Source organism: Cucurbita pepo, chromosome 11, assembly GCF_057944985.1.
Source record: "Cucurbita pepo subsp. pepo isolate OVF chromosome 11, ASM5794498v1, whole genome shotgun sequence".
NCBI lineage: Eukaryota > Viridiplantae > Streptophyta > Magnoliopsida > Cucurbitales > Cucurbitaceae > Cucurbita > Cucurbita pepo.
In genome coordinates, this window is record NC_141808.1 from 11,065,924 (window position 1) to 11,091,518 (window position 25,595).

At 39.5% G+C, this 25,595-nt stretch overlaps 1 non-coding gene and 1 pseudogene across 1 annotated transcript; one reads left to right on the forward strand and one right to left on the reverse strand.

Moving 5' to 3' along the window:
* Positions 1 to 13,406: 13,406 nt before the first annotated feature.
* Positions 13,407 to 16,164, reverse strand: LOC147790265 (uncharacterized; annotated as a pseudogene).
* Positions 16,165 to 17,136: 972 nt separating this feature from the next.
* Positions 17,137 to 17,242, forward strand: LOC147790266 (small nucleolar RNA R71). Its single transcript, XR_015423028.1, has one exon. It is a non-coding gene; the product is annotated as a small nucleolar RNA R71 (small nucleolar RNA).
* Positions 17,243 to 25,595: the final 8,353 nt, after the last annotated feature.

A 25,595-nucleotide genomic window follows, 5' to 3' on the forward strand; every position in this document is an offset into this window, starting at 1 on the left:
CCTCCTTACTACTTTGAAATTAGCCATGTTAACCACATCAAAATCCACCTAATTCACCTACAAAAAAAAAAAAAATTAGCTACTTTCTTGGGGCATGCTAGTCATTCATGATAAAAGTTTAAAATAACATCTAAAAAAAACTATGATAAGTGAAGATAACTATTTAAAAACAATTAAAAGTGCATAAATAAAATGAGAAGAAAAACTAACTTGGCTTCCCGGGAGTTTGTTACCTGTTACCGTTTCTTGTCAGCTCCCGTTTGCTCCAAAATGTTTTATTTTTCAGCTTTTTAAGCTTAAAGAGGCAATGCCTATTTTACTTCTCCACCCAAATATGGCTTCAGTCTCTGTCCATTCACTGTGAAAGATCTCCTTTCGTCTCCATGTTTTATCGTTATTGCCCCATAGGGAGTGACTTCTTCAACTACAAACGGACCATACCATCTTGATTTTAATTTTCCAGGGAATAACTTTAGCCTTAGTTGAATAGCAACACTCTTTGTCCTTTGTAGAATTCTTTGGGCCTAATTTTGTTGTCATGCCACATTTTTGTTTTTTCTTTGTACATCTTAGCATTTTCGTAGGCTAGGTACCTGAATTTTTTCAATTCATTTAGTTGCATTCGCCTCAAGCGTAACGACCCAGGAAAGAAAGAAAAAAAAATGAGAAAACGAGAAAACGGAAAAAAAAAAAACTTAGTCTCCGGAAAACCCGCGAGTTTTCCGGCGACCGCCGAGTTTCGCGGAACCCATGCAAAACGACGGCCACAGCATGCCCAGCCTTCAGCCCACGACTCCCAGCACCATCAGGATACCTACAAAGGGAGAAAAGACAGAAAACTAGGAGAGTGAGAGAGATTTAGAAAAAAAAAAAAAAAAAGTCAGTGAGTGTCCAGTTTCTCCGACGAACCCTCAAACCACCGTCAAATCGACACCAAACGACCTGTTACCGCCACGAGAAGAATCTCTAATGAAAGCACGATAACTCAAGGTGCATTTTGTGCTTTTTCATAAACGCCGTCGTCGGTAACTAAGGTCGGAAAATTAAGTATTTCCTAATCGTTCTTAGATCTGTGGTTTTAGGAACCTTTAGGCCGCAAAACTCCCAGAAAAGAAAGAAGGACGACAAATAAAGAGGAAGAGGAAGAAAGAGGACAGAAATCAGAAACGAAAACGTCGCGGGAAGGAGAGAGAAAACTCACCAGAAAATCGGCCAGAGTCGGGTAAGGAAGACGAGGTCCACGGATCCGGGTCAACCCAAACCAAAAACCCGAGAGAGTCAGCCCATTCTTTCCCTCGGCCTCTGCCTTCGGCCCAGTCCAACTACAGCGGCCCAAACCTCAAACCAGCCCAGAAGCTACGGTTCAGTTGAACCAACCCGAGACCAGACCATCGGTCCAATTGAGCCGGCCTGCAACCCAAAAAAAAAACTTTCGGCCCAGCCCAATAAGCCGAGGCCCAACGATAGTCTTGGCCCAGTAGCCTCTGCAGCCCGCGACCCGGACCACGACCCGAACTGGACTGCGACCCGCGCTTCGACCCGATGCTACCGCACGACATGGCTCGCTCTACTGCTTCCACATGTCACATAGCGGCGCAGGCAGTCCCTTGGCTTGGCTCGGCGCGGCGCAAACGGCTCGAGCTCCCTCCGGCGAAGCTCGGCAGCTCCCAACGGCTTTTCGGCCCGATTTCCACTGTTTCGACCCTCCCGGATTTGTTTTCAGCCCCGATTAAGGTATCCGAGGCCATTTTAGAGCCATATTTCACATTTATTGAATTATAGGGAAATAAATTGTGAAATACTAATAGAAAGTGGTGAACGGTGTGATAGGAAACAAACCCCGGCGACGTAGGAAGCAGCTCTTATGGAACGGGAGCTTATGTTTAGCTATTTAGGGAGTACTTCGGCTAAGGCCAACCAATTAAGTGGCCTTACTATAGGATAGGCTAAAAAATTGTATGAGTTATGATGATGTGTGGATTACAATGCTTGATGATATGTGCAGTATATACATATTTTTATGAATGATGTACTTGATATGTTTGACGTACTTTGTGGCAATATGATGAGTATGATGATTGCATGATGTTTACCTTAATATGATGATGGTTTCCATATTGAGCATGCTAGATGATGATGAGTGTCATATTGCATCATGTTGTTAGATCGACATAGGACACAACCCTAAGAGCGTGAAAATGATATTAATATAAATATCCACGAGCATGTGTTACCTATTGTAACAAAGAGATGAGACTGGAGGGTCGTGTCAGAAGAGACATTACGATGGATTTAGAGGGACCTCATGCATATTGTATGTTCATAAGCATATTACTACTTCCCCTAGAGATGATGAGTGCGGATGTGCACCTTATGATGAGCGCGAATGCGCACAGGTGCGAATGCACACAGATGAGGGTGTTCATGAGGCGCATGACACTATGGGGTTCCGCTGACCTCCAGACGTCGCTATATATTAGCTTGACCAGAGGGTCCAGGGGGTGTGCGAGCGCCCTGGGGATTCACACTCGCATGTGTGAGTCGTGTAGGGAAGTACTACACATCCAATTTGTCCGAGACTAAAGGCCACCCCTAAGATGATTAGAGATAGGTCCCTAATTCATGATTGCATGTGTTTGCATTAGCATGACCCCTATAGTGGGGTCACTTACTGAGTATTTCGCCGTATGCCATATTGTTTTTCAGGTAAAGGCAAGACTCCCATGTACGGTTAACGGTGGCATCGTGATCAGAGATTGTGGCGCGTGCATAGGATAGTTGCATATTTAAAATTCCTAGTCTTGGTTAGGATAGGGCATTTGCATTTCATTTATTTATATTATTTTATTTGTAATCGTTTTTTTTTATCTTTTTGACCTCCAGCATGATGTTTGAAACACGTAAGTCCGGCAGTGTTTTCCAATGTTTTGAAGTTTTAAATTTTTCCGCTAATAAAGATGAGCATTCTTAGATTTTTATTCTGCATTAGAGATGAGCATGAGACGTTAGTGGCGACTTTAGATATGTGGAAATTTAAGGTCGTTACAGTTGGTATCAGAGCTCTAGGTTTTAGATTTGGTAGACTAGCCTACGATGTAGGCTTGGCACGCTCCACGGTCCTAACGTCGATGCCCCGTCACCGTCAGGTACGCCTTGCATAAGATAAGAAAAGAGAAACGTTTTAAAAATCGCATGCATTTTTTTTTATGTGGACATTACTGAAATGGTTGTGATATTTCACGTATTTATTATTTAAGAGTATTATGTCATGTGTTGCATGCTGAGTAATTTTGTTGGTGGTATGATATGATGTTTAGCATGATGAATGTTTACTTCTTTGGCGTAACAATGTATTGTATAGTGTGTGTATTGTTATTTATATATATGCATAGTATTAAGGCCTTAGACTTAAGCAACATTATATTGGTTTATAGAACCATGCCTAGAAGATGAGGACGAGGAAGAGAAAGGGGAAGAGGAAGAGGAAGACGAGGATGGGGGCGACCCCGTCGAAGAGAAGTAGGACGAGGTGTGGCAGTAGAGGGCCCACCTAAAGAAAGATCAGAGACTGGGTCAGTAACAGTTACACCGCCCCTAGTCTTACCACCAGTTGAGCTACCTCCTCTAGCTCCACTGCAAGCTGAGCCTCCACCACAAGTAGAACCTCCACCCCAGCCTACCCTACCACTCCAAGTCGCACCTGAAGCTGCACCCCCAGCGGGTGGAGTAGATGCTAATACTAGGTTAATGTGTGACTTCATCCAAGCCCTAATTCAAACCTTGGTAACCACTCAACAAGCTAATCTACAATAGGCCAAGGAACAAGCCCAAGCACAGGCGTTGGCACTGGCACAGGTACAGCCACAGGCACTGGCACAGGCATAAGCCAATGCTCAGGCCAATGCCCCAGTAAACCCTCCACAACCTATTAGATGTTCAAACTAGATAAGGGATTTCAAGAGATACGACCCTCGACCATTCACTGGTTCCTTAGTAGACCCCATAGAAGCCCAAATGTGGATTGCAGTAGTGGAAACCACCTTTGAGACTATGGAGTGCCCAGAGAACCAAAAGGTCGCCTGTGCAACCTTCGTCCTACAAAAGGACGCAGAGATATGGTGGAGAGATAACAAAACCCTTCTTAACCCAGAAGGGGGACCGATGAACTGGGAACAATTTAAGGAGGCCTTCTTGAAGGAATATTATCCTAAGTCAGAGCGACTTAAAAGACAGTAGGAGTTCGCCCACCTGGTACAGGGCGGACTCACAGTGAAGAAGTACAACCGAGAATTTAAGAGACTCAAGAGATTTGCACCGTCCATGGTGGACACTGAGGAAAAGATGACAGAGAAGTTTGTATTGGGTTTGGAACAAAGAATCCGCCGCGTTGGAGGCGTTCAACCCAAAGACCTATGAGGAAGCCTTGAGAACTGCCAAGGCTTTAGAGAAACCAAAGGATGAGAAACGACGTGAAGAGCCAGTCATAATTGGGTAGAAGCGTCCTCATGAATCAGGAGGCTCTGACCGTCCACCACCAGCACCAATAACAGACCCGCTCCTAGATGGGATGAGCGACGCCCTCCCCGACGTACTGACAGGAACCCCAGGAATCAAGATGGGGCCAGAGGGAGGAGAGAGGAAGGGTGCAGTATCTGTGGAAGACTACATGGTGGGAGGTGCATGGCTGGCAGCCGAGCATGTTATAGATGTGGTCAAGAGGGGCACATCGCTGTGAACTGCACGGTCGGAAACGGATCAACGAGCACCACCGCGAGCTCAAGCTAGGGCCTACGCGTCAACAAGAAAAGACACATGGAGGTCCGACGCCGTGGTGACAGGAACACTATCCATTTTAGGTCATTTCACTTTTACCTTATTTGATTCTGGTTCCACGCATTCCTTTATTTTCATGCCTTTTGTTGTACAAGCAGGGTTCGAATTAGAACCCTTATTTCATGAAATGTCTATAAGCACCCCTGCGGGGTAGACTTAGTATCTAGGGATAGAGTAAAGGATGGCCAAGTAATCATAGGGAACCAAACTTTAAGCGTTGACCTTATGGTGGTAAACATGACAGATTTTGACGTCATACTAGGCATGGATTGGCTAGCTGAAAACTGAGCTAGTATAGACTGTCGCAAAAAGAAAGTAAAATTTTCACCACCGACAGGACCTACATTTAAATTTAAAGGCACAAGTACCGGGATTACCCCCAAGGTAGTATCAATGATGAAAGCAAAGAGGTTAGTCCAACAAGGTGGATGGGCTATATTAGCATATGCTGTAGACGTAAGAGGAAAGGAAAGAACCCTAGTAAACGTGCCAATAGTAAACGAGTTCCCGGATGTATTTCTGGACAACTCACCTGGAATACCCCCTTCTCGAGCGGTCAACTTCGTCATCAAACTCGAGACGGGAATTGGGCCTATTTCCAAAGCACCCTATCGCATGGCGCCAGCAGAGTTGAAGGAACTCAAGGCGCAATTGCAAGACTTACTAGATAAAGAATTCATTCGACCTAGCATGTCCCCCTGGGGTGCGCCAGTGTTGTTTGTTAAGAAGAAAGATGGATCGATGCGTCTGTGCATCGATTATAGAGAGCTAAACAAGAGAACCATAAAAAACAAATATCCTCTGCCTAAAATAGAAGACTTGTTTGATCAACTCAGAGAGGCAACTGTATTCTCTAAGATAGATCTTCGGTCCGGTTACCACCAAATTAGGATTAATGAAAAAGACGTACCAAAAACAGCGTTTAGGACAAGGTACGGTCACTACGAGTTCATAGTGATGTCATTTGGCCTCACCAATTCCCGAGCTGTGTTTATGGAGTTAATGAATCGGGTATTCAAGGAATGCCTAGACATGTTCGTGATTGTGTTCATTGACGGCATCCTCATATACTCGAAAACAGACCTAGAGCACGAGGAACACCTCCGAAAAGTCCTAACCACCCTAAGAGAGCACAAGTTGTACGCCAAGTTCTCCAAATGCGAATTTTGGTTGCGACAAGTATCTTTCCTAGGATACATGGTGTCAAAGGACGGAATATCTGTAGATCCCACCAAGGTCGAAGCGATCACAAAGTGGGAACGCCTAACTACGGTAACGGAAGTAAGAAGTTTCCTAGGATTCGCGGGATACTACCGAAGGTTCGTGCAGGACTTTGCTAAAATATCCTCGCCTTTAACAAAGTTAACAAAAAAAGGGGTACCATTTAGATGGGATGATGATTGTGAGGCAAGCTTCCATAACCTAAAATAGAGATTGGTAACCGCCCCGGTACTCATAGTACCCGAGAGCTCAGAAGGATATGTGATCTATAGTGATGCCCCCATGAAAGGACTGGGATGTGTTGGGTTTTATGTCCTAAAACTCATAGTTTGTAAACAAAAACATATTCTATTTTTAATAAAGATACTATTGTTGTTTATTCAGTAAAGATTGTTATTGAATAAAGTGAACTTTATGATTATTGATCTAAATCCAATAAACTAAGTACACTCTGGCTATAGTATGATTACTTGAACTATATGTAGAGACATAAGAGTGGATCAAGTTCAAGTATATATAGTCAAAATGATCTATAGTATAAGGATAAGGCTGAGTACCTTATTCTGGGGACACTATGGATGCGGCCCACTTTTGTACATGATATAAACAATGTGATCATTAAATTGTACATGTGGAGACATGTGAGTGGGGGCGTCCTATGCAATGAGTATTGCATAAGATCGGACCATGAAGAAAACCACTCTCACTTTATAATGTCGTTTACTGTTGAGACTGATTTTCCTTTTATTCGATAACCTAGGTAACTCGGTTTTAATCCTGAGCTAACCATGAACTCCTGTTTGTTCAAAATTATCCTTAGATTTGCATGGGTGAGAGTGGCTCTAGTTCGCCGACTCAATAGGCCTCCCATTTCAGGGGTAAGACTGGGTGAATGGATGGGGACGTGGGGTGCAAGATGGAATTCACTCCTACCCACTTTTAGGGATAGAAGAAAGGTAGTTCCCTTAAGCACTGACTCCAGGTCTTGAACAAGGGGCCCCACCCTCTCATTGGCCTGTGAGGGATTCGGTTTACTGGTTGGACCACAAACCAATTGTGCATTAGAGGATCAGTGAGACATAAGGAACAAGAAGTAACTTTAGGGGTAAAACGGTAAATTGACCAAGCTCTAGTTACGAACAACCTGTGAAGGATCGACTTACTAATCATAGTTATATCAAATGGACAGAAATATATCTATAGTGAGGGGAGTGCAACTACTAGGCTATAGTGGAGTGTCCTAGTAGTTAATGAATGTTGGTTAACAAGGTTAATGAGTTTAGCCGGTTAATCTTGGATGGTTAGAGCCCATGATCTATAGGTCCATTAGGTCCCTCTGCTAGCTCATATCGGACTAAACCATAGAATAGTGTGACGAGTGAGTTCGAAGTGTTCGAATTCAAATTAAGGAATATGCGCTACATATATACGATATATTTAACCGCATTTTTGTTTTATTTACGAATTAAACAAAAGGATAGAATCTGAGATATTTAAATAAGATTTAAATATCTTAATCAATTATGTGTCGGAATTGATTGGGATTGGCATTTGAATTAATATTAAATATTAATTAAATAGTTTAATTAATCATTTAATGTTACTTTAATTTGAAATTCATTATTCAAATTAATTGTTGAATTAAAATGAAGAAAGTAAAAATGTTGACTTCATTTAATGGAAAAATCCATTTAGTAGAATTTTGAGGTGTTAAAATTTGGTTTAACCAAACTTGCATGCTTGCCAAATAAACCCCACAAGTTTGAGTGGAATTTTTAGTGTCAAAATTTGGTTAACTCAAACATGCATGCTTGCTACATAATCCCAAACATTTGAGTGGAATTTTAAGTGTCAAAATTTGGTGATCTCAAATTTGCATGAACATGCAAACATGACTCTTTAAATAGAGTGATCATGGTACATGGAAGGTCTTCTTCTACTTGGTGAAAAACCTTGAGAAAAACCTCTCACAAACACTCTCTTCATATATACAAAATCCCTCCCAAGTTTAGGCACTCACCGGATTCCACAATCCCGTTCTAAGGCTGGAGGATAGTGGAGAAGACACTAGTGGTGGTTCGAAACCGGTTCATGAGGAAAAAGAAGTTTGAACTACAAAAGGTTAGTATTCAAACTTATTAAGTTTTAATACTTATGAACATGCTAGTTATTTACTATAATTGATGTTCTAAAAGTGCCTAAGATACAAATTGCTTCCGCATGTGTTATATTAACACCATCAGGATGTGTGTTAATGCAACACGGCAAGGTTGTCGCATACGCATCTCGTCAACTTAAGGAATATGAAAAGAACTACCCTACCCACGACCTAGAGTTGGCCGCTGTAGTTTTCGCGTTGAAAATCTGGCGACATTACCTGTATGGAGTGAAAACCCAAATTTTTACCGACCACAAAAGTTTGAAATACTTCTTCACCTAGAAAGAGTTAAATATGAGGCAGATAAGGTGGTTAGAATTGGTGAAGGATTATGACGTAGATATCCAGTACCACCCTAGAAAAGCAAATGTGGTCGCAGATGCCTTGAGTAGGAAGACGGTCCACTCGTCGGCCCTCATTACGAGGGAAGTAAGGGTACAAAGAGAGTTCGAGCGAGCCAACATAGCTGTAGCGACCGAGGGAGTCATAGCACAGCTGGCGTGACTCACGGTACAACCTACGCTTAGGCAGAGAATTATTACCTCCCAACGAGAGGATCCTAACTTATAGAAAGTCCTAGGACAGCTAGACGAAAGTCCGGTAGATGGATTCTCGAAGTCATCAGATGAAGGACTATTGTATCAGCGACGCTTATGTGTTCCAGCAATAGAAGATTTAAGGAAGGAGATACTGATGGAAGCTCACAACTCGCCATTTGCCATGCATCCAGGAGGTACTAAGATGTACCAAGATTTAAAACAACACTTTTGGTGGAAGAGCATGAAGAGGGATGTGGCCGGGTTTGTGAGCAAGTGCTTAGTTTGTCAACAAGTGAAAGCTCCAAGACAAAAGGCGGCGGGGTTGTTGCAGCCTCTAAGCATACCGGAGTGGAAGTGGGAAAACATAGCGATGGACTTCATAGTAGGTTTACCCAAAACGCCCAAAGGCTATATAGTGATCTGGGTAGTTGTTGATAGGTTGACCAAGTCGGCACACTTTCTACCTGGGAAGGTTACATATACAGTTGACAATTGGGCTCAACTGTATGTAAAAGAAATAGTAAGACTACATGGAGTCCCAGTGTCTATAGTGTTGGATCGGGATCCACGCTTTACGTCAGCGTTTTGGCGCGGACTTCAAAAAGCACTAGGTAGCTGCCTTGACTTTAGTACCGCCTTTCACCCCCAAACAGATGGACAAATGAAGCATTTAAACCAAATTCTAGAGGACATGCTACGCGCTTGCATACTAGATTTTAAGAAAAGTTGGGATTCCAAACTCCACCTGATGGAATTCTCGTATAACAACAGTTTCCAAGAAACTATTGGAATGACACCGTTTGAGGCCCTGTACGGGAAACGGTGTAGCTCCCCACTATGTTGGAACAAGGTAGGAGAGAGAGAATTAGTAGGACCCGAGTTGGTTCGACTCACCAATGAGGCTGTCTAGAAAATTCGAGCGAGGATGCGTACCGCTCAAAGTAGACAGAAAAGCTACGCCGATGTAAGGTGTAAAAGCCTGTTGTTCGAGGTAGGGGACCCAGTATTCCTCAAGGTGGCACCTATGAAAGGGGTGTTAAGATTCGGACATAAGGGCAAGTTAAGTCCTAAATTAATTGGACCATTCGAGATCCTAGAGCGAGTTGGTCCGGTAGCGCATAAGTTAGCCCTACCTCCAGCCCTCTCAAGAGTACATGATGTATTTCACGTGTCAATGCTGAGGAAGTACATTACGGACCCTATCCACGTAATAGACTATGAACCACTCCAACTCAATGAAGATCTGAGTTACGAGAAAAAACCAGTAAGAATCTTAGCTAGAGAAGTAAAAACCTTACGCAACAGGAGCATTGCGTTCGTTAAGGTACTGTGGCGGAATCACCACAGTGAGGAAGCCACGTGGGAGCGTGAGGACGAAATAAGAGAGAAATACCCCGAATTGGTACAAGAGTTTGAGACTTTCGAGGATGAAAGTTCTTTTTAGGGGTAGATAATGTAACGACCCAAGAAAGAAAGAAAAAAAAACTCAGCCACCGGAAAACCCGCGAGTTTTCCGACGACCGCCGAGTTTCGCGAAACCCACACAAAACGACGGCCACAGCATGCCTAGCCTTCAGCCCACGACTCCCAGCACCATCAGGATACCTCCAAAGGGAGAAAAGACAGAAAACTACGAGAGAGAGAGAGAGAGAGAGAGAGAGATTTCAGAAAAAAAAAAGTCGGCGAGTGTCCAGTTTATCTGATGAACCCTCAAACCACCCTCAAACCGACACCATATGACCTGTTACCACCACGAGAAGGATCCATAACGAAAGCACGATAACTCAAGGTGCATTTTGTGCTTTTTAGTAAACGCCGTCATCGGTAACCGAGGTCGGAAAATTGGGTATTTCCTAATCGTACTTAGATCTGTGGTTTTAGGAACCTTTATGCCGCAAAACTCCCAGAAAAGAAAGAAGGACGACAAATAAAGAGGAAGAGGAAGAAAGAGGACCGAAATCGGCAAGGGAAATGCCGCGGGAAGGAGAGAGAAAACTCACCAAAAAATCGGCCAGAGTCTGGTAAGGAAGACGAGGTCCACGGATCCGGGTCAACCCAAACCCAAAACCCAAGAGAGTCAGCCCATTCTTTCCCTCGGCCTCTGCCTTCGGCCCAGCCCAACTACAGCAGCCCAAACCTCAAACCAACCCAGAAGCTACGGTTCAGTTGAACCAACCCGAGACCAGACCATCGGTCCAATTGAGCCGGCCTGCAACCCAAAAAAAAACTTTCAGCCCAGCCCAATAAGCCGAGGCCCAACGATAGTCTTGGCCCAGCAGCCTCCGCAGCCCGCGACCCGGACCATGACCTGGACCACGACCCAAACCGGACTGCGACCTGCGCTTCGACCCGACGCTACCGCACGATGTGGCACGCTCTACTGCTGCCACGTGTCACATAGCGGCGCAGGCAGTCCCTTAGCTTGGCTCGGCGCGGCGCAAATGGCTCAGGCTCCCTCTAGCGATGCTCCGGCAGCTTCCAGCAGCTGTTCGGCTCGGCTCACCTGTTTTCAGCTCGATTTCCACTGTTTTGACCCTCCCAGATCTCTTTTCAGCCACGATTAAGGTATCCAAGGCCATTTTAGAGCCGTATTTCACATTTATTGAATTATAGGGAAATTAATTGTGAAATACTAACAGAAAGTGGTGAACGGTGTGATAGGAAACAAACCCCGGCGACGTAGGAAGCAGCTCTTATGGAACGGGAGCTTACGTTTAGCTATTTAGGGAGTACTTCGGCCAAGGCCAACCAATTAAGTGGCATTACTATAGGATAGGCTAAAATGTATGAGTTATGATGATGTGTGGATTACGATGCTTGATGATATGTGCAGTATATACATATTTTTATGAATGATGTACTTAATATGTTTGACGTACTTTGTGGCAATATGATGAGTATGATGATTGCATGATGTTTACCTTAATATGATGATGGTTTCCATATTGAGCATGCTAGATGATGATGAGTGCCATATTGCATCATGTCGTTAGATCGACATAGGACACAAGCCTAAGAGCATGAAAATAATATTAATATAAATATCCACGAGCATGTGTTACCTAGAGTAACAAAGAGATGAGACTAGAGGGTAGTGTCAGAAGAAACATTACGATGGATTTAGGGAGGCAAAGGGCTACTTTCCCTAGAGATGATGAGTGTGGACGTGCACCTTATGATGAATGCGAATGCGCACAGGTGCGAATGCACACAAATGAGGGTGTTCATGAGGCGCATGACACTAAGGGGTTCCGCGGACCTCCGGATGTCGCTATAGATTAGCTTGACCAGAGGGTCCAGGGGGTGTGCGAGCGCCCTGGGGATTCACACTCTCACGTGTGAGTCGTGTGTAGGGAAGTACTACACATCCAATTTGTCCGAGACTTGAGGCCACCCCCTAAGATGATTAGAGATAGGTCCCTAATTCATGATTGCATGTGTTTGCATTAGCATGGCCCCTATAGTGGGGTCACTTATTGAGTATTTCTTTGAAATACTCAGGCCGTGTGCCATATTGTTTTTCAGGTAAAGGCAAGGTTCCCATGTACGGTTAACGGTGGCATCGTGATCAGAGACTGTGGCGCGTGCATAGGATAGTTGCATATTTAAAATTCCTAGTGTTGGTTAGGATAGGGCGTTTTCATTTCATTCATTTATATTATTTAATTTGTAATCGTTTTTTTTCATCTTTTTGAACTTCAGCATGATGTTTGAAACACGTAAGTCCGGCAGTGTTTTCCAATGTTTTGAAGTTTTAAATGTTTCCGCTAATAAAGATGAGCATTCTTAGATTTTTATTCTGCATTAGAGATGAGCATGAGACGTTAGTGGCGACTCTAGATATGTGAAAATTTAGGGTCGTTACATCAAGTCTCCATCTGTTGTATAGTCAAAATTTAACTTCTTTAATGCCCAAAATGCTTTATGTTCCAATTCCAGGGGTAGATGACATGCCTTTACAAAAACTAGCCTGTAAGGAGACATTCCTAAAGGGGTTTTGAAGGCTGTCCTGTATGCTCATAATGCATCATCAAGTTTCACCGACCAATTTTTCCTGTTGGGTTGTATCACCTTTTCCAAAATACTTTTAATTTCTCTGTTGGAGACCTCTGCTTACCCATTGGTTTGTGGGTGATAAGGTGTCACCACTTTATGTTTTACATTGTATCTCTCTAAAAGACTATTCATCAATCTGTTCACAAAGTGCGTTCCCTCATCGCTGATTAATGCTCTTGGTACACCAAACCTAGTGAATATGTTTCTTTTTAAAAACTTGAGTACCGTCTTCCCATCGTTGGATGGACAAGCTATTGCTTCCACCTACTTGGACACATAGTCGACAGCCACTAGAATATATAAGTTCCCATAAGATGGCGGAAATGGTCCCATAAAGTCAATGTCCCATACATCAAAAAGTTCCACTTCTAGAATTGAATTCAGGGGTAGCTCATTTTTTTTACAGATATTTCCCGTCCTTTGACATTGATCACAACTCTTGCAAAATTCTTTTGCATCTTTGAAAATTGTTGGCCAATAGAAACTCGATTGAAATACCTTGGTTGCTGTCCTTTGCCCTCTAAAATGACCTCCATATGGAGATGCATGACATTGTTCAAGAATTGTTGGTATTTCACTGTCTGAAATGCATCTTTTCATTATGTCGTCTCCACATTGTTTAAAAAGAAAAGATTCATCCCAAATGTAACTTTTGGATTCATAGAAAACCTCTTCCTTTGTTGATAATTTTTCTCTTTGGGTATGATGGCACAAGCCAAAAAATTTGCTATGTCTACATACCATGGAGTTGCTGTCATTCTGCTACTGCTGTAGCTGCTGCTATTGCTGTTTATCCCAAGCAGCTGTTCATCCGAAAATGCATCATCAATTTCTTTGCTATTGACCTTTTCTTCCATGTTCTCCATTATAGATAAGTGATCCGCTACATGGTTATTAGCTCCTTTCGTGTCCACGATTTCTATCTCGAACTCTTGTAATAGTAGAATCCATCTAATTAATCTTGGCTTGGCATTCGGTTTCATCATTAGGTGCTTGATTGCTTCGTGGTCAGTGTACACTTTCACCTTCGCTCCAAATAAATAAGCTCTGAACTTTTAAACAGCGAATACTACGGCCAACAATTCTTTTTCAGTGGTTGTATAATTCACTTGAGCCCAATTCAACGTTTTGCTGACATAATAGATAGGATGAAATACCTTCCCCTTTTTCTATCCTAACATTGCCCCCATAGCATGGCCACTAGCATCACACATCAACTCAAATGGTGAATTCCAATCGGGTGTTGACATTATAGGAGCTGTGGTCAGTGTTGTCTTTAATGCTTGGAAGGCAGTCATGCATTGTTTGTCAAAAACGAATTTTCTATTTGACTCCAACCAACTACACAATGGTTTTGCAATCTTGGAGAAATCTTTAATAAACCTCCTATAAAACCCAGCATGGCCCAAAAAGCTTCTTATACAGTGACGTAGGTGGATTCAATCTTTGAATAGCTTCTACCTTGGCTCTATCAACTTCTATTCCTCTTCTTAAGATCTTGTGGCCTAACACTATTCCCTCATTGACCATAAAATGACATTTTCCCCAATTCAGTACAAGATTCTTCTCTTCCCATCTTTGTAGAACTTTCCCTAAATTGCACAAACAAGTCTCAAAAGATTCTCCATAAACCGAAAAATCATCCATGAATATCTCCATAAATGTTTCTACCATATCTGTAAAAATGGCCATCATGCAACGTTGAAATGTCGCTGGAGCATTACATAGTCCAAAGGGCATTCGTCTAAAGGCAAAAATTCCATATGGGCATATGAATGTAGTTTTCTCTTGATCTTCTGGACTGATTGTAATTTGATTGTGTCCCGAATAACCATCCAAGAAGAAATAATGTGACTTTCCAGCAAGTCTATCAAGCATTTGATCAATGAATGGTAAGGGAAAATGATCCTTATGTGTTGCTTTGTTTAGCCTTCTATAATCCATGCAAATTCTCCATCCATTCACTATTCTAGTGGAGATCAACTCATTGTTCTCATTTGCCATTACTGTTATCCCTTCTTTCTTCAGAACACATTGAATAGGACTGACTCAGTTGCTGTTTGAAATTGGATAAATTATTCCAGCATCTAGCCATTTGAGAATCTCCTTTCTAACAACCTCCTTCATCATGGGATTTAATCGTCTTTGTTTCTCAATGGACTTAACTTTTCCTTCCTCCAATTGTATTTTGTGCATGCATAGTGAAGGGCTAATTCCTTTTATATCCGCCAATGTCCAACCTATCGCCCCCTTGTGCTTCTTCAATGTTTCTAGGAGCATATTCTCTTGAGTCAAGGATAGTGTCGCTGAGATGATGATGAGTAGTGTCTTCTTGTCACCTAAATAAGCATACTTAAGGTTAGGTGGTAGTGGTTTCAAGTTCAGCTGCGGCGCTTCCTCAATAGATGGTCTCATCGGTGAACTCTTTCTTCCCTCACATTCTAGTGGCTCAAAAGTTCTGTTGAATTCACCTAAAACTGCTAACTGTTCTATTTTGTCATTCCAGCTGCTGTCTTCTTCCTGCCCGCTTTTCCCATCATCCCATTCCTCGGTCGCTGGTTGTTCTGTCAATTCATACACTACTGAGCATTCTTCTGTCACTGCTGGATATTTCATGCTGTCACTGATGTTAAATTCAACTTTTTGGTCACCCATTCTTAACGTGATGGTTCCTTTGTAGACATCGACTAATGTTCTTCCATTCTTTAAAAATGGCCTCCCCAAAATAATTGGAACATCATGATCGGCTTAATAATCTAAAATGATAAAATCTGCAGGAAATATGAATTTGTCAACTTGAATTAAGATGTCCTCAATCTTTCCTTCGGGATAAGTGAAAGATCGATCTGCTAGTTGAAGAGTGACTGTAGTTGGTCTAGCTTCACCAATACCTAACTTTTTGTAAATAGACAGCGGCATTAGATTAATGCTTGATCCCAAATCACATAATGCTCGACCTAGCTTCTTCCTTCCTATTGATATTGGAATTATGAATGAACCGGGGTATTTCTCCTTTAGCGGGATCTTGTTTTTCAATATTGCACTACACTCTTCATTCAATGGTACCACCTTGAATTCTTCAAACTTTCTTCTATTTGTGAGCACATCCATCAAGAATTTCACATAATTTGGCATTTACTTCAAAGCTTCAACTAATGGTATATTTATGTGAATTTCCTTAAATATGTCCATGAACTTCCCAAAGTTGGCTTCTTCCTTCTTTCTTTTTATTCTTTGTGGACAAGGAGGTGTTGGTGTGTATATTCTGCTTTCTTGTCCACTGCTGATTGATGTTTTTGTTTTAGGACGCTTCACAATTTCTGTTGTGTTCTTTCTGTACAGCAGCTTCTGCATCATTTTTGTTGTGCTCTTCTTGCACAACGACTTTCTCCTTTCTCTGCTATGTATCAGCAGTTTCTTGAGTGCGACTATCACCGTGTTCTTTAATTTTTTTCTCCTCTGCTGGGTATTTCTTTCCCACTTCTCAACTCTATTGCTTGACATTGTTCCATTCCCTCTCTTTTTGGCATTTCGGTGTCTGCTGGCAGCTTACCAAGAGGTCTATTTCGTAACTCATTTGCTAATTGACCTACTTGAACTTCCAAATTTCGCAATGATGCTTGTTGACTTTGTATCACAGCATCATTTTTAGCCATATATTCCTTTATTAGGCTCTCAAGCGATGTTCCCAGTATGTGTTGAGCTTGGCTAGTTCCTTCCCCTTGGGTGGTGGCTTGTTGAGAACTATATGTCAATTGATTTTGTAATCCAAAACCCGGAGGGTAATTTGCTTTAGGGGGCATTTGTTGGTTGTACGAGCCTTGTCCCTTCCATGAGAAATTTGGATGATTTCTCCACCCCGAATTATAAGTATTTGAGAAGGGGTTATTTTTCGGGTTGCCTTGACTAACTTGATTCCCGACATAGAAAATTGAGGCCGGATTGCTTGGACATTGATCAAAGGTGTGTTCCTCTCCACAATATACACAAGATTCGGCTGTTGTCTGGTTAATTACAGCAGCTGTATGGACTGGTACTTTGATATATGGAGTCATGAACAACGCTAGATTTTGTAAAATATTAGTCACCGAATCTAGTTGAGCATTGATAGAGGACAAAGCATCAACTTCAAGTACTCCTCGAGTCTTCCTTCCTGGGTTGCTTCTCACATCGGCCCATTGACAATTGTTAGATGCTATTCTCTCTAAAATCTCATATGCTTCATTGTATGTCTTTGACAAAATAGCTCCATTGGCGGAAGCATCAACTACTTGTTTAGTAACAATATTTAATCCATTGTAGAAAGTCTCCATTTGTATACAATGAGGTAGTCCATGGTGAGGACACTTTCTAAGCATCTCCTTAAATCTCTCCCAAGCTTCACTTAGTGTCTCATCTTCAAACTGTTGAAAAGCAACAATCACATTTCTAAACCGTGCATTTCTCGTGGGTGGCAAATACTTGATAAAAAATTTCTCTGCTAGACTGTTCCACGAATCAATTGTTCCCGGTGCTAAGGTATTCAACCATGATTTAGCACCATCCCTCAATAAATATGGGAATAAGCTCAGTCTAATCACATCTTTATCCACTCCTTGAAATCGAAATGAGTCACTAACTCCCAAAAATGACTTTAGGTGTAGGTGAGGATCTTCCGACGGTAGTTCATGAAATTGCCCAATGGTTTGCAGCATTTGAAACATCACAGGTTTTAGCTCAAACGTGGTTGCTTGTATTTCGGGTCTAATGATGCACGGATTTAGCTCTTCCACAACTGGGTGTGCATATGCTCAGATCGCTCTTTCTCTGTCATCTGCTAAATGAATGGCATTGGCAGTAATTCTCTCTTGATTAGCTATCATCACTGGATTTTCAAACTCCTGATTTAGTTGGGCCATTTGCTGTATATTCTGTTCTGTCATTTTCTTTTTCACCCACAACCTTCGTCTAAATGTTCTCTCTATTTCAGAATCCAAAATAAATTCCAAACCCGTAGGTGGGTTCATACACAGAATTCTGCAGCAGTAAACTCAATTCTTCAGCAGTAAATACAGCAGTAGGAAAACTCAGCTTACTATGACTTCTTGTTGGCTCCAGCTCACAAAAATCTACAACAAGTTAAATAACCAAATTAGGTTCCCCGGCAACGGCGCCAAAAACTTGATCGCTTGTGGATGTATATAATAAAATGATGTAAAATTCACAAGAATAAGTGCAAGTATACACTATCACAAGTAGCAAGTAATAAGTAAATTGTCGATTTCACAGGAAACCTATCTTTTTGGTTAATTTTATCGCTGGAAATTAAGTGAGTTTTTTTGGTAACATTCAAATGCGTGTTGGAGATTTTAACTATTTAAACAAAACTAAAATAGAGTGCCACTGCTGTCGAAAAAAGAAAATGATGAGAAAATCAACTATAATGAGGAAGGTTCGGCTAAGAGAGATTAAATATAGATAAGTTGTTGAGTTTTGTGGTAGATTTTAGTTCCTTTTAATAGATTCTCAAGCCCACTTCCGAGGGTCATGAATGGTGATTATTTCCATAATCGTTGTAATTTCTATTAACAAGGCTCTAGGAGAAGAATTACTCCTAACCCTTCTATTACCCTTCAAGTCTCCTTGCTATGGAAGAGTATTAAAGAGGATTTCATTGCTCCCTCTCTTCTCCCGAATAAAAGAACAACTATGTATGTAAAGTAGCTAATTATACATACATGTAAATCATTAACAACAACTCTTTAATAAACTAAAATCATATCGTCAACATACTTAAACTAAATAAAACTCTCTCGCCTCCCCAATTAAGTTTAGCTTTCCATACAAACTGAATTAAACAAAGGAATCCACATCTTCATCATGTAAAATTGATGAAATAAGGAAAGAGAATAAGGAAATAGAGAGTTATCCCGGTTTGTTGTCGTTCGTCAATGGAAGTTCCCTTCTCTTGAGCACTCACGTCCACCTCTTTGCCCTAATCAATCCTTGTTGGTCTCCTTTTCCTTCTGCTGTCAACAGTTGCAGGATTAGAGTTTTCTTCTTCTTCTCTAGTTTCACAGCAGTTCACTGCAGCAGAAGCTGCTGTTGTGTAATTCGATTTTCTCCCCAAAATATGGCTCTTCTCCTCTTGGTCTTCGTTTTCCTTTTATATTGAGCATGGGTTCCCCTTTAGGGCTAAAAAGAAATAAGTAGTACACATAGGATGTTCCTCATTGGGTAGTCAATGACCCACTTAGACTGCTGACGTGGATTTATCATTTCCATGTTATCCCCCATTTGTTTCCAAATTCGTTACTCCCACATGGTTTAGCATAAATGTCTTAAATTTTACCACATAACTCAATTAGATATACAATTAAGATCGATTTATGCCAAATCATATTTTTTTCACATTGGACCGCAATAAACGATTTCATGCTCACTAAGTAGAATAAATGGGGCTATAAATGAGAAAATGGTGAATAAGAGTGCAATATTAACTCCAAAAAGACTTGATATGACTACTTTTAGATAGTTATAACTTTGTCCTCATTCACATGCATCCTAGTAAAATTTCTAAAAGGTCTCCCAACATATAATTGCTCCGAGTAAAGCATGCTTAACCATGTGGTCCTATGATTGAGCTACCATAAAGGAAGGTGCTCCTTGGTTGTATAGGTAGTGACTATCAAGTCTTTTAAACATTTCTTAGTCATCTTATCCTCACGGTCGCTCTTATAAGGATGTGATCTTAGGTGATTCATGTACCCATAATTTACTCAGAAGTCACACTTATTCACATAGTATTGTTTTTTCATAAATTACTTTTTCAACCAAATTTAATAAATTCAAAGTAAAAAAGAAAAAAAAAATAAATAAAATGGAGTTTGAGATAAATTGACAAGAATATTACTTTAAAATCTTTTTTAATTATTATATGGATAAATATATTTTTGTTCTACTAATTGTAATATTATATATATTACATAAATTTAGTAGTTAGTCAATTGATTTTTTGTCTGAGCTTTTTTTTTTTATTATTTTAATCAAACTAATATGTTTTTCTTGACAAAAAAAAAATGTTAGTTAATATGCAAGGAATGTTGGAAAGAGAAAAATAAAATTTAACAAATGTGAAATAGAAGTTTTAGTCGTAAAAAGTATACCTAGTTGAAGAACAATCATTCTATTTTGCGTACAAATCTACTAATTTTGCTATGGCATAGCAATATAGCATAACGTGAGACATCCGATCCCTTCAAAAACTTTTTTTCAGAACATGCCCACTAGTAGATTCATTGACAAAGAAGGGCTCTGTGGTGGACCTCTTGACAACTGCAATGGAGATTCATCGTCTCCATCTTTTGAGGTAGGTGGAGTTTCTATCGTTCTAATTATGATCATCTTATATTGCATGACACATCCATTCGAAATGGAGCAAAACACGAAAAGAAAATCTATGGATTCGGATGTCTATTTCCCACCTAAGGAAAGAATTTCTTCCCAAGATCTAAATTAGGCCACTATTACTTTTCATGAGATATGTGCTTATGGCGAGACTGTATACAAGGCAGTGATTCATTCTGGACAGGCCATTATTGTCAAGAAGTTAACATGAAATAGGGAAGGGAGTAACATCGATAATAGGAAAGAGCCTGTAATGTATTTTGCAGAGTTTGTAGTATATGAGGTAATGGTTATCTTATCCAACTATTGCTTAGATTTTGCATTTATTCTAGGATTCAATAAAGCATCCTCGGTATAGTTTTGAAAGGAGCTATATTGTTCTTGATTCTCAATCTTGTAAGTTTCTAAGGTTCATAATTTCTTGAGGCAAAAGTTATAACATGCATTCGTAAATATATGCATACATCGTAATAACAAACATGGGTTGTTCTAGAAGGTCATACATTCATAATGAATTCCTTAGAAGATTCTGTGTCTTGAGGTGTTTCCTTTAGGTGTTTCTTTGGTCCTAACTTGCTTTAGGTTCCAAGCTTGCTCTAATCAACTTGAACCATTGAACATAACTCCTTGTCCTTACGAATAGGCCTTAAAAGAAGTAGCAAGTCATTTGGAGCACATATAGACCTTGAATTTAAATAAGTAGTTCTAGGGGCATGTTAGTCATTTTATCTGTAATTCTTGGTTTTGCTAATCAAGGTGTTCCAATAACTTTCAAAGGTTTTCACATCTTCAGACATCACATAATAAGGTCTACAACATAACTTAAAAGCATTTGGAGGTCTTTTAGGTCATGAACCATAGTTAGATATCCTTAGGGGTAATATAGTTTTGCACCATTTCTTCACTTTTTGGTGTAGAAAAGCCATCCATGTAAGACCCAATAAATGCAAGAAAAGAAATTGACAGGATTGATCAAGGACATCATCCTTAATAATGACCAAGAAGGGATGAAGAATTTCTAGGAAAATTATGGATTTTTTTTTAGAAACATAGTAATAATATATTCTGAACCTGACAAACTACCTAATGACCCCTGAAGATATGGATAATTACGAAACTGCCATTATGACAAGAATCAGATGATCAACCGTGACCATCTGCACAAAATCCATCGAATCTCGACTCTCAGCCTATTGGAGCAAACATCTTAAACAAGGTAAGGGGTTTGACCCATATCGAATCTCGACTCTCAACAGTGACCATCTCGACTCTCATTACTTGTGGATTCATAGACTATTCGGAGCAAAGAATCCAAGCCCTATATTCTCCACCTTAAAATTTTTTAAACATGGTAAGGGTTTGACCCATTTGTCGAATGACATCTCTTTCATCATCATGAGGACCTCCAAATAGATGGAATACATACTTTATGATGAAGTTTTAAAATCATGTAACATTAAAAGCGTATTCGACATTCAAAGTTATCTATATTATACGTTTAGTCCACAACAAACTTTCAACTTTATATCTATTTGGTCTGTAAACCTAAGACTATGTCCAATAGATCTTTAAATATTCATTTTTTTAAGTTCAAGATTTTAGGAGTAAGAAATTGAACTACCGAACTTTGTGATCTTAATTCATACCGTACCTACTAAATTATGCTTAGGGTAGTTCATACCTTATTTGCAAACGGTCAAAATGTATGGGTCAAACTACTATAATACGACAGTTTCTCATTAGTGGAAGCATTTGCGGGTCAAACTAAACTGAGTTTATTATGCGAGTGTCGCCCATCGGACCACTTGAGAGTCGTAATAAACAAATTCCATTATGCGATTGATGTAAGTCCGTGACACTAATCATGTCAATTTGAACAAGCTTATAAAATGAATTATTTTCATTGGGTGGCTATAAATTCAATTGATAATTCCATAGTAAATAGATTAGAAAATAAAAATAATGATATTCTTGGAGACTGCGCCCACATTGAAATCAGACCCATTTTCATCGAAATAATATAGACAAGTAACGTAACATTAAAAGCTAATGAGATGTTTAAATTTTATAACCAATAAAAAAAGAAAGAAAGTTAATTTGGTTTTGTATTCTTGTCATATTTGAGTTTGATTTATGTTGGAAAAAATGATGGGAGATTTCGATAAATGAGGGCAAATAATTCCGATCAAAGCGGAAGAAATTAATAAATAAGCATTTTATGCATTGAAATACCTTAACAAATCTTAATAATATAATTCATTAAAACTAATACACCGTATCAAATTTATATCGATTTATTATAATATCATAATCAAAACCCTCCAATTCATGGATATATCGATTTTTTATATTCATTTAGCCGGCCATGTGTAGCAAATATCATACAATTTGGTTTTATAGTTGAACATACAAATACCATGTTCAACCACTAACCACAAACATAGAGTATCGTTGCATTTGGTTCTATCTCTATCATCCTTGTAGATATCAAAGTAATGCGACCAACCAGACCACTGGAAGGTGCAGTAAAACTGTGTTGAGCCCCAAAAGTTTGGTCGAAAACTAAAAGCGTAACCGCTCAAAGGTGGGAGATGATGGACTCCCAAGTCATCATCACCAGATTTGCAGTGAATAGTTAGCTGATCATGACTTCTTAGAACATTTGTTATGTTTACTGTAATCGGTGGGTTTCGGAAGATTTTTCCATCGATGTTAGTAAATAGGGTAGCAAAGAACAATGACAATAGGAGACCGTGAAAGTGTTGAAAATGAATTCATTTTGTAAATATGAGAATATTTGTGCTGGATTTGTTCCACTTTTATATGAGTAAAATTAGGTTCCATTGTCAATTACCCCCACTAAAACTAAACAGACATATTATTGTTATATTGGAATGGGTAACTACCACCATGTTAAGCTTGTATATTTTTTTATTTATTATTAGTAATATTTTAGTTATTTTCAAAACCACCAATGGGAGCTATTGTTAACCATCTGTTGTTAGTAGTAACACGGGTTCTAAAGTGTAATGCAATGGTCCTTTAAATTTAAAGTTGATGAACAAGGATGACGTTTCAATATTTTATATTCTTGTTGTGAATGAAGGCAATTATGGACATGTTTGGTAACGAGTTCTCCTTCATTATTTACAATAAAAATAGAACCATGTTTGATAACGGGTTTTTTAAATAAAAAATATACATTTGAAACTCGTTAGGGGTCTTATGGAAACTCCACGAGAGAGTAGCATGAATGAGTTAGAGTTAAACAATACTAAGTAAGTAATCAATTCATGGGGGTTTAAAAAACTCAATTAATTTTTTTATTAATTATTCTATAACCTCTTAAAATAATTAATATTTTTATTAATTATTCTATAATCTCTTCAAATAATTTCTTGAAGTATTTAGAGGGTGATTTTCCAAAATATATATTGAGATTGAATTTTAAAAAATGTAATTCAATGTTTTAAAATAAATAAATAGATTTTTTAATAAATTAACATTTTATTTTTATTGAAAATAAAATTTAAACAAATGACCTGGTCTTACCCAACCTAACACAAATATTCATTGGTGTGGGTTGATTCCATTATTTAATAAGGGTTGCTTAGGTTAAAAAATTTACAGTCAAATAATGTTACTGGATCTAAAAAATGTCTCAAAAAAACCTAATGCAACTCATGAACACTCCATACTGTGCAATTACGATATCATACTATGAGAGTTACACTCAATACAATAATGTCAAAAAATATTAACCCCGATTTAGTTTTTTTCATCGTGTGGTTCTTATTAAGATTTCAACTTTAAGCAGAGAATGACGATGATTCGATACAATTAGCAGAAGACATTGGGGAGGCTCTAATCCTCAGCGTGAATAGTCCGATTGAATCTCTGATTTTGGATTCAGGTTCGTCTTTTCATTCGTCTCAAAATAAAGAGTTGTTTCGAAATTTCAAGTCTGGAAGTTTCGAGATGTGTATCTTGCCAACAACAAAGATTTGAAGATCGAAGTAAAAGGAGATGTCTGCATAAACACTCCGACAGGAAATTAGTGGACATTAAAGAATGTTAGATATATTCCTAGTCTCAAGAAGAACCTGATCTCTATTGGTCAGTTGGATAGCACAGGTTATGCAACAAAGTTTGGTAAGAGTTCGTGGAAGATTGTGAAGGGTGCTATGATGGTAGCACGTGGCACAAAATCTGGAACTTTATACACCACTGCAGGGTGTATGAACAGAGCTGCTGTTGCTGAAGTGTTTCAAATTGAAGTATATGGCACAATAGACTTGGACATAGCCAGAAGGAGTTTTTGGAAGGTCTGAAATCTGTTGATATGAGTCCTTGTGAGAACTGCGTTATGAGGAAACAGAAACAAGTTAGCTTGACAAAGTCTGCAACAGAATTGAAGAAAAGTACCCGGACAACGAAGCCAGTGGGAGTTGAGGTTGAGTTGCAGAATAATTCACAGAGTGATGTTGTAGCAGATACTTGAGAAACTCCTGAGACTGTTGCTGAGAAACTAGAGGTGAAGCAAGTGGGAGCTGAGGTTGAGTTGGTGAAAGATTCACATAGTGATGTTGTAGCGGATACTCAAGAAACTTCTGAGACTCTTGCTGAGGAACCAGTGGTGAAGCAAGTTGGAGTTGAGGGTTTAGTGACTTGAGCCCTTACAATTTACATGAGCTCTATCATCCTAGCTTAATTTACATATTCAAAATACAATTTTGAATGTACATACAAATAATTAGATGAAAGTGGAAATCCATATTTATCAATAATGTGATGAAAATGAAAAAAGTGAAAATAATAAAAGTGGGAAAAGTGAAAATAATAAAACAAAAGATAGAAGACAAACAAACATGATGAGATATGTGAGGAATTATGTTTCATCCTGACATATTTCACTTGCGATTTATTTTTTATTTTTTACAAATAATTTAACGACTATTCAGTCATTGATGATGATATTTACAAAGGTGGTTGAGAATCCAAGAATGGATCATTAAGATCATAAATCGTGTCTTCCTCTTCTTCATCTACAATAGAAGGAAAGATGTCGAACCGACTGATGCGGCCTCTTGAAGATGCTTTTGAAAATCAGCTTCCGAAGTTGTCTGAGCTAATGCAGCGAGTAGCTTCGACTTTGAATTAAGGAATTCGGAGGTCCTCTTCTTGTATAAATCTTGAAGGTGGCCATTCTCTGATAGCCAGACCTTTACCGCTTTGATATCTGCGTGGGTATAAGTATATTTATCCCACCATTTGATTTTAATAGTTTTGAAGACCTGTTTTATTTGGTCTTCCGTTTCTTTTATTTGAAAATTCCAAGTTAAAATCCAAGAAATTTGAAAGTATACGCAAAAGCACATGGTTAATGGAAATGAGGTTTTGAA